We start from the raw sequence: 13,272 nt of genomic DNA, 5'->3' as shown, positions 1-13,272 counted from the left end.
TCCCTGGTCTGGGAAGATCCCACATGCCTCAGAGCCGCTAAGCCCACGTGCCCTAGAGCCTGTACTCTGCAACAAGAGAAGCCACCGCAAAGAGAAGCCCGCGCACCGCAGCCAAAACTAATTTAGAAAAAAAAGAAGTAGCCAAGGGAAGAAAGGAAGAAGGAAGTTCAAGGAGAGGAAGCAACATACAGGGGTGTAGACCACTCCAAAATCGCAGGTCCCTGGCATGCACAGAGGGGAAAGTTGCTGGCAGTTCCTCAAGAGAGGGACGCAGAGGAATTGCAAACCGGGGTGAGAGGAACGGAAGAGGTCAGAGCGGCAATGAGGGGTCTGGGGGCCCGTGAGTCTGTCAGGTGGAGAGACCAGTAGATGAGTGCGTTGTTTTGGATCTAGAGATTGAGAAAAAACTTAAGCTGTGGATATAAATTTGGGATTCATCCCAGTGGGTGGTAGCAAAAGCCACAGGAGGATGCTGTCACTCAGGGAGAGTGAGAGGAAAGATGAGAGCACCCACACGTGCTGAGTGGCTGGACAGAGAGGACACAAGAAGGAAGGAGTCTGAGAAAAGGACGAACAGGTCAGCAGCACACGGTGAGAACATGATTTGTGCTCTCAGGTCCCAAGGCCTCTGCAGATGTAATTCTCTCCCATTTGAAACTTTCTCGGAGAAAGATCAGATTACCTGCAAAGGAATGAAAATCAGATTGTCATCAGACATCTCATCGGCAACCCCTGATTCAAGAAGGTAGAGCAAAACCTGCAAAGGGAAGAGGGAGTGGCGAGACTGCTAGTTGTCCCCAGCGTCTGCTCCCTCATTCTTCCTTTGTAGTAGAACCTTTGGTGTTTAGCTGTGCACAGAGCCACCCAGAATCAAGGTTGTATTTCCAGCCTCCCTTGGAGCTGTGTGGCCATGCAAGTTCCAGCTGTCCCTTCCCCTTTGCACCTTCCTCCCTCCATAATGCTGCCTGGAAAGCTAATAAGAGGCCATCATCTTGGACTGTGATAACAAGGACCACATCTTACGTGTGGCAGAAAACAGGGAGGAGCCTAGTCCCCTGTCATCTTTTACATGAAAAAAATAAAAATAAACCGCAACTTGTTTGAGGCACCGCTGTTTTGGGTCTCTTATTTACAGCTAAACCTGATTCATATTGATATTTAGGGGAAATTATACCCAGCCAACATATCAATCAAGTATGAGAATAAAATGAAGTCATTTTTATGTAGGCAGCAGCCCAAAGAGAAGTCAAGAAAGAGACGTTTAAATGGATTATTTAAAGCCCTAAAAGTAAGTAATAGAAGGAGTAAATAAATAGGTGACTGGCAGGGATTAGGGAAAGACAGGAAATGGTGAAAGCAAGCTAAATTCATCACCTTTCATTGCAGGGAGTCAGGAGATACTGTTTAAACTTGATGCATTAGGTACAGAGATATTAGCGTATTCTCTGGCATCATGGAAGTACTATCAGGAAGGTTAGAAGGAGAAATGGTTGAAGATGATTACTTCAGGGGAATGGGCCTCAGAATTGATGGAGGAAGCCTTTAATTTTTCACTTTTACTATGTACACTTTAGATGTACATAGGAAAACCTCTGAAGGATACAGACCTAACTCTTAACAGTGTAAACCTCAGGGAGTAGGAACTCCCAGAGGAGGAGGCTCTGGAGACAGATTAGTGTTTCACTTCATAACCTTCTATATTATTTGGTGTTATAAAAGTGAGCACGGGCTTCCCTGGTGGCGCAGTGGTTGAGAGTCCGCCTGCCGATGCAGGGAACGCGGGTTCGTGCCCCGGTCCGGGAAGATCCCACATTCCGCGGAGCGGCTGGGCCCGTGAGCCATGGCCGCTGAGCCTGCGCGTCCGGAGCCTGTGCTCCGCAACGGGAGAGGCCACAGCAGTGACAGGCCCGCGTATCACCAAAAAAAAAAAAAAAAAAAAAAGTGAGCACTTATTATTTTCATAAAAAACTTTTACTGTATATATATTTTAAAGAATAAGGGGGAAATAACAGACAGTGGTCTACAGTCTGGAAAATACCACAGGCAGAAGGACGGGATCTGCAATGTCTCACTTCCCTGGCAGTGAAATCAGGTTTCTCTTAGCAAGTCTGATAGCCTCCGATTTTGCCCACTGCCTGGATTTATCTCGTCCACTGTCGTCCATGGCCAGACCTGAGAGGAGTTTAGAGAGCGTTCCCCTCTCGGGAGGTGTCCTGCTCAAATGCGCCACTTCCCGCTGGCATAATTAGAGTTGGAATTATCTCAGGGCTGAACAATCAGAAGCCTCTGTTTGCAAGGCTTGTGATTTCTCTAGTGACACAACTCCCTTAAATCCTAGTTGGCTGTCTGCCATTGCAGTTCCTAGGGATGCCACATGCAAGTAAGCAATGCCAGAAATCTTGCCCAGTCAGGAAACTCGATTCTGAGCCCACTTCTTGCGGTTTGTCTCTTAGCAACAGGCTTGGGGTTCTGACTATCCTTCTAGGCCTTAGGTTAAGATTCTTCCTTGGTAGGTATATGGGCATCTGGGGTTCACAGACCAGCATCCTTTCTGTGACTGGGACCGAATTTCTTTTGGGGAACCAACTTTCATCCTCTCATTCTCAGCCAATAGATTTAATCTGGGGTTGTTTTCTACCCCGAAGTCCAGGGATGTGCCAATCAGTACGTCCCCATCTCCCTCGCCAAAATGATGGTTGAGGGATGGGCACGTGATCTATGGCAGCCCAATCAGAATTAATTACAGGACTTTAGCTGAAAATGCTGGGACACGGACTTGTTCTTTCTTGATGATCTTGATCTCGAACAAGGAGCTGCTGTCAGCCATGAAGACTGTTAGGACGATAAGGGGAGTTATCCAACACTGAAGAAGCAGAATAAAAAGATGAAAAAAAAAAAAAACTAGGTTATGATTACAATGGATTGTTTCCTCTGGCTCCTCTTAACTTTAGCATAGAAAATAAAATTCAGCTTTGCAATTGCAGGTAACTCACAATTGTCTCTCCGTGGTCTTAGATGATTGGTCTTAGATCATTGGTTAGATCTTTATTAACAAAGCTAATTATCCAACCTCCTCTCATGGTCCAGCTTAAAGGAAAGATTTTTGTTATCTCGTAGCACCATATGAAGACCACAAGTAGTACATCACCTTCAATATCTTATAAAAATATGTAATGTTTTTCTATGAAACCTCCAATAATTCCACCAGCATTGGGCACATAGTCTGAGCCCTAAAGTACAACAGGAAATGGTTAGATGAGCTAATCCATTTCCATGAGGATAATAAACTTGGAAAGAATGTCTTTATTACTGCTTTCCATACCACTTGGCCAGGTCCACGTTTTAAATTCTGTGACATACAACGCCCCACTTCTCGTACCAGATCTTCTTGGTCAAGATTCTTTTAGCTGCAAATAAAGCAACCTCACTCAAAGTAATTTAAAGAAGAGGGGGCTTTTTGGCTCACGGGATGGGAAAGGCAGGGGTATATCGAAAATAGGGACAAAATACTGCTTGCGCACTCTCTCACTTTCTCTCAGTTGTCTTGCTTTCATATTCTGTTTCAGCTTAATTGTCTTCCAAGTTAGGGTGGGTTTCTGTAAGCAAATTAGAGAACATTGGCCACCAGTGGCATCCAGCATTGTACCTGACAACTCCATGACCAGAAAAGAAACAAACCTCCTGCCTGTCAACAACAACCATAAAAAATCCCAGGAAGCGTTTTGATTGGTTTATCTTGGGTCATGTGTACACCTATCATCCAGGAGCTTAAGATGCTGTGATTGACTTGTACTGGATTATATATGTACTCCTGCAACAGTTACCAGAAGAAATGGGGAAGGGGATGCTTAGAAGAGAAAAAAAAGCCACTGAAAAAATTTATGAAAAGACTGAGTAAAATGTCCAGGTACAAGATAAATATATAGAAAACAATGACTCTATATACATTCACAATTACCAGTTATAAAGTGCTAGTTAGTAATATCCCATTTACAATTTAAAAAAACCCTGTAACTGTAAGAATAAATCTAACGAAAAGTGTTCAGGGAAACTATGGATCTTCAATAAAGAGCATAAAATACAGCATGAATGAAAATAAAGAGATTTTGATCTTAGATGGAACAACTTAATATTCTAATACAGGGGATACCCTCTCCTCTATAAATTTAATATAATCCCAGTCAAAATTCTAGTGGGATTTTTAAAAAGGGAATTTGAAGTGCTAATCCTAAAGTTAACCTGGAGGGACTTTCCTAGTGGTCCAGTGGTTAAGAATCCACCTTCCAATGCAGGGGACATGGATTTCATCCCTGGTCAGGGAACTAAGATCCCACATGCTGCAGGGCACCTAAGCCTGCGTGCCAGAATTAGAGAGTCCACGTGCCACAACTAGAGAGCCCACACGCCACAACTAGAGAGACTGTGTGCCTCAACTACTGAGCCTGCATGCCCTGGAACCTGTGTGCCACAACTAGGGAGAAGCCCCCGTGACACAACAAGAGATCCCGCATGCCACAACTAAGAACCAGTGCAGCCAGATAAATAAATAAATAAATAATTTTAAAAAATAAAAATAGGGCTTCCCTGGTGGCACAGTGGTTACGAATCTGCCTGCCAATGCAGGGGACATGGGTTCGAGCCCTGGTCTGGGAAGATCCCACATACCACGGAACAACTAAGCTCATGCGTCACAACTACTGAGCCTGTGCTCTAGAGCCTGTGAGCCACAACTACTGAGCCCACATGCCACAACTACTGAAGCTCAAGTGCCACAAGTACTGAAGCCCATGTGCCGAGAACCCATGCTCCACAACAAGAGAAGGCACCACAATGGGAAGCCCGTGCACCACAACGAAGAGTAGCCCCAACTTGCCACAACTAGAGAAAGCCTGCATGCAGCAACGAAGACCCAACACAGCCAAAAATAAAATAAATAAATAAATATTTTAAAATAAATAAAATAAATAAATAAAAATAAGGTTAACCTGGAAGTGGATGAGTATAACCAAGACAACTTTTTAAAAAGAAAAATAATGAAGGAGGTGTTGCTACCAAATGTCAAAACATAATATAAAACTACAGTAATTAAAAGTGTGTTCTTGGGCTTCCCTGGTGGCGCAGTGGTTAAGAATCCACCTGCCAATGCAGGAGACACGGGTTCGAGCCCTGGTCCAGGAAGATCCCACATGCTGCAGAGCAACTAACCCTGTGCGCCACAGCTACTGAACCTGTGCTCTAGAGCCTGTGAGCCACAACTACTGAGCCCGTGTGCCACAACTACTGAGCTTGCATGCCGCAGCTACTGAAGCCCGTCGCCTAGAGCCTGTGCTTTGCAACAAGAGAAGCCACCGCAGCAAGAAGCACGAGCACTGCAACGAAGAGTAGCCCCCGCTCGCTGCAACTAGAGAAAGCCCACACACAGCAACGAAGACCAAACACAGCCAAAACTAAATAAATTTATATATATATTTTTAAAAAGTGTATTCTTGGGGATGGTTCAGTTTCCAGGTAGATGGAGTAGACATACTTTCCCCTATTCCTATTGCTAAGTACAACTAAAAGCCCTGAATCTTTTACATAAGACAACAAGAAAACTCTGAAAGATGGAGAGAGGGAGGTGGACTGGCATAGGGAACTTGTGACCTGAAAAATGACACAGAGGTGAGTTCTGTGGGTTTTCTTTTTGTCCCATATATCCCAGACTGGGTCTTGGAGAAGCCAGCAATCTCGAAACACCAACAGGCAAACAAACAAACCCTATGAAAGTCTACTCTCTCTAGCTAAAGGATCAGGAAAAGGGCAACTTAGCAATATAGAAAAATTTTGAACAATAGCCACTTTACTACAGCCAAACACTACCAAAAAAAAATCCCCCAAAAAACAAAACAAAAGAACAACAAAAAAACTGACCTAATCCCCATACATGCCAGCGAAGACCAAGTGGGAGTCAAGATCCATGCTTGCCAGGCTGTAAGGAGGCAACTGACCCTTCCTCCCACAAACCCACTCAAGTGGTGTCAAGGAAAGGCTGAATAAGGAGTCAGGACTTTCATCACCACTGCGGGCAGTCTCCTCTCTGCAGTGTCCATAGAGATGAAGAATCTGGACTTCCACCTCCACTTGGCAGTAAGGAGGGGTGCCAACACTTTCATTGCCTGATCAGTGTCAGATGAAGTCAGCTAAAACAGGAGGTTTAAATAAGATCCAGAGTATTATAACACAATACTCGAAATGTACAGATTTCAGTAAAAAGTCACTTGTCATATCAAGAGCCAGAAGTTCTCAAACTGAATGAAAAAAGAAAATATATGCCAACACACATGACAGGTACGTTAACACTACGTGACAATGATGGCAAGGCAGCCATGATTTTTAAAATGCTTCAATAAAAACGCTTGAAACAAATTTAAAAAAAAAGGAAGCCTCATCAAAGAAATAGAGCTTCAGCAAAGAAACAGAAGACTTATAGAAGAACCAATAGAATGTTAAAATTGAGAAATGTAATAACAGAAATTTAAAAACTCAGTGGATGAGTTCAATTAGCAAAATGGAAGGGATAGAGGGAAAAATCAGTGAACTAGAGGAATGAAAATTAGAAATTACCCAACTGTACAGCAGAGAGAAAACAAAAATGAACAGAGCCTCAGGGACTTCCTTACTGTCTCAGTGGGTAAGACTCTGCGCTCCCAGTGCAGGGGGCCCAGGTTCGATCCCTGGTCAGGGAACTAGATCCCACATGCATGCCACAACTACGCATTCATATGCTGCAACTAAGGAACCCGCTTGCCGCAACTAAGACCCAGCACAACCAAATAAATAAATACATAAATTAATAAATATTAAAAAGTGAACAGAGCCTCAGGGACTAGTAAGACTATAACAAAATATCTCTAACACTCCTGTCATCAGAGTCTCAAAGAAAGGAGAAAGAAGGCAGGGTTAAAAAAGTACTCAAGGAAATGATGACGGGATTTCCCTGGTGGCACAGTGGTTAAGAATCCACCTGACAATGCAGGGGACACGGGTTCGAGCCCTGGTCCAAGAAGATCCCACATGCCACGGAGCAACTAAGCCTATGCGCCACAACTACTGAGCCTGCACTCTAGAGCCCACGACCCACAACTACTGAACCTGCATGCCACAACTACTGAAGCTCATGTGCCTAGAGCCCATGCTCTGCAACAAGAGAAGTCACTGCAATGAGAAGCCCGCTCACTGCAATGAAGTGTAGCCCCCACTCACCGCAACTAGAGAAAGCCTGTACACAGCAATGACGACCCAATGCAGCCCAAAATAAAAACAAACAAACAAATAAATAAATATTTTAAAAAAGAGCAATCAGATCCAGAAGGTGAGATACTCCTCTGCAGAGCAGCAGAGCAGCTGATCTGGCTTCTTAGAAAGTCAACAGCATGAAAGAAAAGGTGGGGGACTGTTCCATATTACAATATGTTTAAGAGGAATAACAACCAAATGAAAGCTGTGGCCTTTGGGGGCTGTACAGACAAATCAATAGTGAATACATTTGGGGGACAGTTTTGTAAATGTGAATAAGGACTTAGCATGGGAACATATTAGGAATTGTTGATTTTTGTCAGTGTGATAATGGCGTTGCTGTTATGTAAGAACGTGTCCTTATTTTTTTAAATATTTATTTATTTATTTTGGCTGCACTGGGTCTTCATTGCGGCACGTGGGATCCTAGGCTGCGGCACGCAGACTTCTTGAGTTGAGGCAGGCAAGCGGGATCCCCAATCAGGGATCGAACCCAGGCCCCCTGCATTGGGAGCGCAGAGTCTTACCCACTGGACAACCAGGAAGTCCTGTAAGTGTCCTTATTTTTAAGAGATGCAGACTGAAATATCTGGAGATGAAATACCATAATGTTCATAATTTTAAATACATCTGGAAAGAAAAGATGAAACAATGTGGAAAAATATCAACAGTTGTTAAATCTGAGGCGTTTTTTGTATGTTTGAAATTTTTCATAAAATGTTTCAAACGAAGAAAGCTGTCACTGAATATAGCATCCAAGAACCCCCCCTGGCCCTGGTGATGTTCAAGGGCCACCTTGGAGAATGCCCTCGATCCCTGCCAACCTGCTGTCAGTCCCAAAGGCTTGATTCCCATCTAGATGAATCTCACTGTCTTCTTTCTTTTGAAAAGGCAACCTGCTGTGCCTCTAAAGTCACAGCATCCATCAGAAATGTGTGCCCACTGCTGTTGTACTGACCTGCGCGCTAGGTCTCTCTGGCTAATATTGAACATGAGAAGCAGGCAAGCCTTGGATATGACCCTCCACTTCAGCCTATGCTTGGGGTCCTCACCACCAAGCTAAAAGCTCTCACTCGCCTTTACTTCCATGATCAGGAATCGGCTATGAGCTAAGCTTCACAAGCTTTTGCTGCTCATGTGGAACCCATAGCTCAGTACTTCAGCAAGACCTAGGAAAGGCGGGGGGTCTACCTTCTGAGGGATCAGAAAATAATTTCCACAGAGGTAAAATGAGGCTGTGGTCTCTGTTCCCTCATCCTAACCCACCCCCACACTTCTTCACCTTGTTTCCTAACCCTCTGATATTCCTTTGGGATAAGCTGGACACATATCCTCCCACTATTGGGACAGAATGTGAAACATCTTTTTCAACCTCTTACTCACAATGATACGATTTGCTGATTATGGCCAGGAAGGGATGCCTTAATCAATGTTCTCTTAGTCGTCTCAGACTCCTCCTCCAAACTAAAGGGAAATTGTTGTTAGCACATGGATGTGGCTCAGAGGACAAAGAGATGAATTTCAATAGGACCTTAAGAGGAACTGGAACAAGGAAGTGCTTCTCACTGTCACTCTTGCTCTGGCTATCACTCACTCCCTCCTCTCTCATACTCTATTCCTATATCTCTTTGCACATCTTCTTCTGCTCCGGGATCCGCAAACTGCATTGTTCGTTTTCATATACTTGGCTGCCTTGTTGAACCACAGTTTGCACAATCTAAACTCAAGCAATACCCCAAAGTAACTAATAGCTCTCAACCCCAATTCCTTCATGCATCAATACGTCTTCCAACCAGCTATGATGGGGTATGAGGCAGGGCAGAGTCACACTACATAAGCGTGGCCTTCAAGGGTCTTACCCCTGGAGGGAAGGGGGTGTCGTTAGAGTTTGCATGAAGGAGGAGTATGGTCCTAAGACACATATCTATTATTTTCCCCAAAACTGCTATTGTTCAATTATTCATTTAACTGATTTGTAGCTAATAATCCCAATTTGTAAGCTGCCTCACTCAACTCTCTTGCCATTTCAAGATCCAAAAGAAAATTCCAGGGAACTATTCAGCATGCTCAAGTAAGTAAAAGAAATCTATTAGGAAAGAATAGTTATCCAAGGATAAGTAGGCCAGGATGAAGGAGAGATAGATGGGATAAGACAAAATTAAAAAGGAAGCTAAAATACAATATCAGAATTTAAACTCTCAGTGAAGCTCTAAAGAGCACAATTGAACTGTGGGAAAAATGAATCAGTGGGGCTTCCCTGGTGGCGCAGTGGTTGAGAGTCCGCCTACCGATGCAGGGGACACGGGTTCGTGCCCCGGTCCAGGAAGATCCCACATGCCTCGGAGCAACTCAGCCCGTGTGCCACAACTACTGAGCCTGCGCTCTAGAGCCCACGAGCCACAACTACTGAAACCCACGTGCCACAACTACTGAGGCCCACACGCCTAGAGCCTGTGCTCTGCAACAAGAGAAGCCACTGCAATGAGAGGCCCTCGCACTGCAACGAAGAGTAGCCCCCGCTCGCCGCAACTAGAGAAAGCCTGCACGCAGCAACGAAGACCCAACGCAGCCAAAAATAAACATAATAAATAAATAAATTTATTTAAAAAAATTGTTTTTAAAAGTTAGGAAATAAAGTTAGAGAATCACCTTGGACATCTACCACATGATTAAAAGAAGTTGAGAAATAAACAAAAAAGAATGGATAAAAGGAAAACTTTCTAAGACTAAAGAACATAGTCTCTGAATTGGTAGGTCTCATTGAGTGCCCCAGAATAATAAATAGACAAAAAAAAAAAAAAGGCTTCCAACCAATGCATATAATCTAGAATGTTCAAAACACTGGGGATAAAGAGAGGATCCAAAAACCTAACACAAAGGATCATGAATCAAAATGGCATCAGACTTCTTAAGAGCAATACTGAAAACTAAAATACAATGGAAAAATACCTTGGAAATTTCAAGAGAAAATTATTCCCAACTGAGGCTTTTATACCCAGTCAAGCCATCAATCAGATGTCCAAGTGAAATAAAGACATTTTCAGACATGTTGAAAACTTAGTTTTACCTTCTGTGCACCATAAAACTCCTTCAGAAAAAAAAAAAAATGTCCTTCAGTAAAATAAGAGAATAAACAAAGAAACAGAAAGATGTGATCCAGGAAACAGGAGATCCAACACAAGAGAGACATGAAAGTAATCCCCAGGCTGATGGTGAAGGAAAGATCCCAGGACAATGGCTAGGAAGCACATGCCACTCTTCCATTCAGAGAGGAAATAATTTCTCCTCCCCTTGTATATGGTTTGGCTTTGACCAATAGAATGTAGTGGGAGTGATGCTGTCCCAGTCCCAGGCCTGGCCGTTAGTGGTCTGGAAGCTTCTGTCTCACTCTTTTGAAGCCCTTAGCCAAGAAATCAAACTTTAGTGCTGGAAAAAAAGTCCAGCCACTACTTGGTGTTCCACATCTTTTGAATCAGAGGCAGCATCTGTGGAAGAAAGTTTCCCCAAGTTAGTCTTATCGGACTTGTATGGGTTAAAAGTCAAACATGGCCTTACAGAGACTATCAAATGTGCAAGAAGGCAAACCCACTATGAGTGAGGACCAGAAGAAACAACATGTTTAGACAATACCCCTACCACCACCCCCACAAAGACAGCAGACGTTGGAAATGGCAAATACAAAATACAGAATGGTTGCATCTAGAATGTTTACAGAAACAAAGAATGCAAGTATAAGGGAAAACATACAATAAGAAATCATCAGGATTGTACAAATTTGAAAAAATAGAACTTATAAAAATGCAAAGCATACCCTTGAAATAAAACTTAATGGAGATATAAAATACTTATGAAAACTGTTTTGTAAACTGTGGAAAAAACCCTCAATGGATGGGCTAATCAATCAGCCTATTTGATACAGTTGAAAGTAGAATTTAACTAAAACATATATCCCAGGAATTTATCCAGAATGCAGCAAAGAAAGGCAAGGGGGAAAATATAATAGAGAGTTGTGAGACATGAATAATAATAGAATAACAATTTCTTACATCCATCTGATTGGAGTCCCAAAGGGTGAAATTAAAGAAAATGGAAAGAAGCAATATTTTTAAAAAGTAATTAACTAATATAATATTATAAATAACTATACTTCAATTAAAAAATTAAAAGATAATTGACTGAGAATTTTCAGAACTGATGAAAACCATGAATACACAGATCCAGGAAGCACAGAATATCCCAAAATGAGCAAGAAAAATCAATTCATACCTTGTCACATCATAGTGAGTCTGTTGGACATCAAATATAAATAGAAGATCTGAAAAGCAGAAAGAAAAAGACAGATGACCTACAAAAGAATGGCAATTAGGGTAGCAGCAGATTTCACAAGCAACAACAGAAGCCAGAAGACAGTGGAATAACTTCTATAAAATGATAAGAAAAAAATTACTAAGCATTTAGAATTGTCTTCTCAGCAAATGTTATTCATTAATGAGGGAAAAAACAATAATATTTATAAGAAATAACACATGTGGAGTTTACAAGGAGATCCTCTCTAAAAGAACATATAAAGGATTTAGTTCAAGAAGTAGGAAAATGAGGACTTCCCTGGTGGTCCAGTGGTTAAGAATCCGCCTTCCAATGCAAGGACGTGGGCTTGATCCCTGATCGGGGAACTAAGATCCCACATGCCACAGGGCAACTAAGCCCGCTCGCTCTAGAGCCCGTGCACTGCAGCTAGAGAGAAGCCAGCGTGCTGCAAAAGATTCCACATGCTGCAACTAAGACCCGATGCAGCCAAATAATAAAATAAAATAAAATACAAAATTTAAAAAAGAAATAGGAAAATGATCCCAGAAAAAAGTAGAAATGCAGAAAGGAAAAGTGAACAAAACGAATAGTAACATAAAAGTAAGCCCAGGGCTTCCCTGGTGGCGCAGTGGTTGAGAGTCCGCCTACCGATGCAGGGGACACGGGTTCATGCCCTGTCTGGGAAGATCCCACATGCCGCGGAGCGGCTGGGCCCGTGAGCCATGGCCGCTGAGCCTGCACGTCCGGAGCCTGTGCTCCGCAACGGGAGACGCCACAACAGTGAGAGGCCCGTGTACCGCAAAAATCAGGCTCCCAGACTTCAGACTATACTACAAAGCTACAGTTATCAAAACGGTATGGTACTGGCACAAAAACAGAAAGATAGATCAATGGAACAGGGTAGAAAGCCCAGAGATAAACCCACGCACATATGGTCACCTTATCTTTGACAAAGGAGGCAGAAATGTACCGTGGAGAAAGGACAGCCTATTCAATAAGTGGTGCTGGGAAAACTGGACAGCTACATGTAAAAGTATGAAGTTAGATCACTCCCTAACACCATACACAAAAATAAGCTCTAAATGGATTAAAGACCTAAATGTAAGGCCAGAAACTATCAAACTCTTAGAGGAAAACATAGGCAGAACACTCTATGACATAAATCACAGCAAGATTCTTTCTGACCCACCTCCTAGAGTAATGGAAATAAAAACAAGAGTAAACAAATGGGACCTAATGAAACTTAAAAGCTTTTGCGCAGCAAAGGAAACCATAAAGAAGACCAAAAGACAACCCTCAGAATGGGAGAAAATATTTGCAAATGAAGCAACTGACAAAGGATTGATCTCCAAAATTTATAAGCAGCTCATGCAGCTTAATAACAAAAAAACAAACAACCCAATCCAAAAATGGGCAGAAGACCTAAATAGACATTTCTCCAAAGAAGATATACAGACTGCCAACAAACACATGAAAGAATGCTCAACATCACTAATCATGAGAGAAATGCAAATCAAAACTACAATGAGATATCATCTCACACCAGTCAGAATGGCTATCATCAAAAAATCTAGAAACAATAAATGCTGGAGAGGGTGTGGAGAAAAGGGAACCCTCTTACACTGTTGGTGGGAATGTAAATTGATACAGCCACTGTGGAGAACAGTATGGAGGTTCCTTAAAAAGCTA

This window comes from Delphinus delphis, chromosome 19 (assembly GCF_949987515.2).
Source record: "Delphinus delphis chromosome 19, mDelDel1.2, whole genome shotgun sequence".
In the NCBI taxonomy this organism is placed as follows: Eukaryota; Metazoa; Chordata; class Mammalia; order Artiodactyla; family Delphinidae; genus Delphinus; species Delphinus delphis.
The sequence above is the reverse complement of the archived record's forward strand: the minus strand, read 5'-3'. Positions refer to the sequence as shown.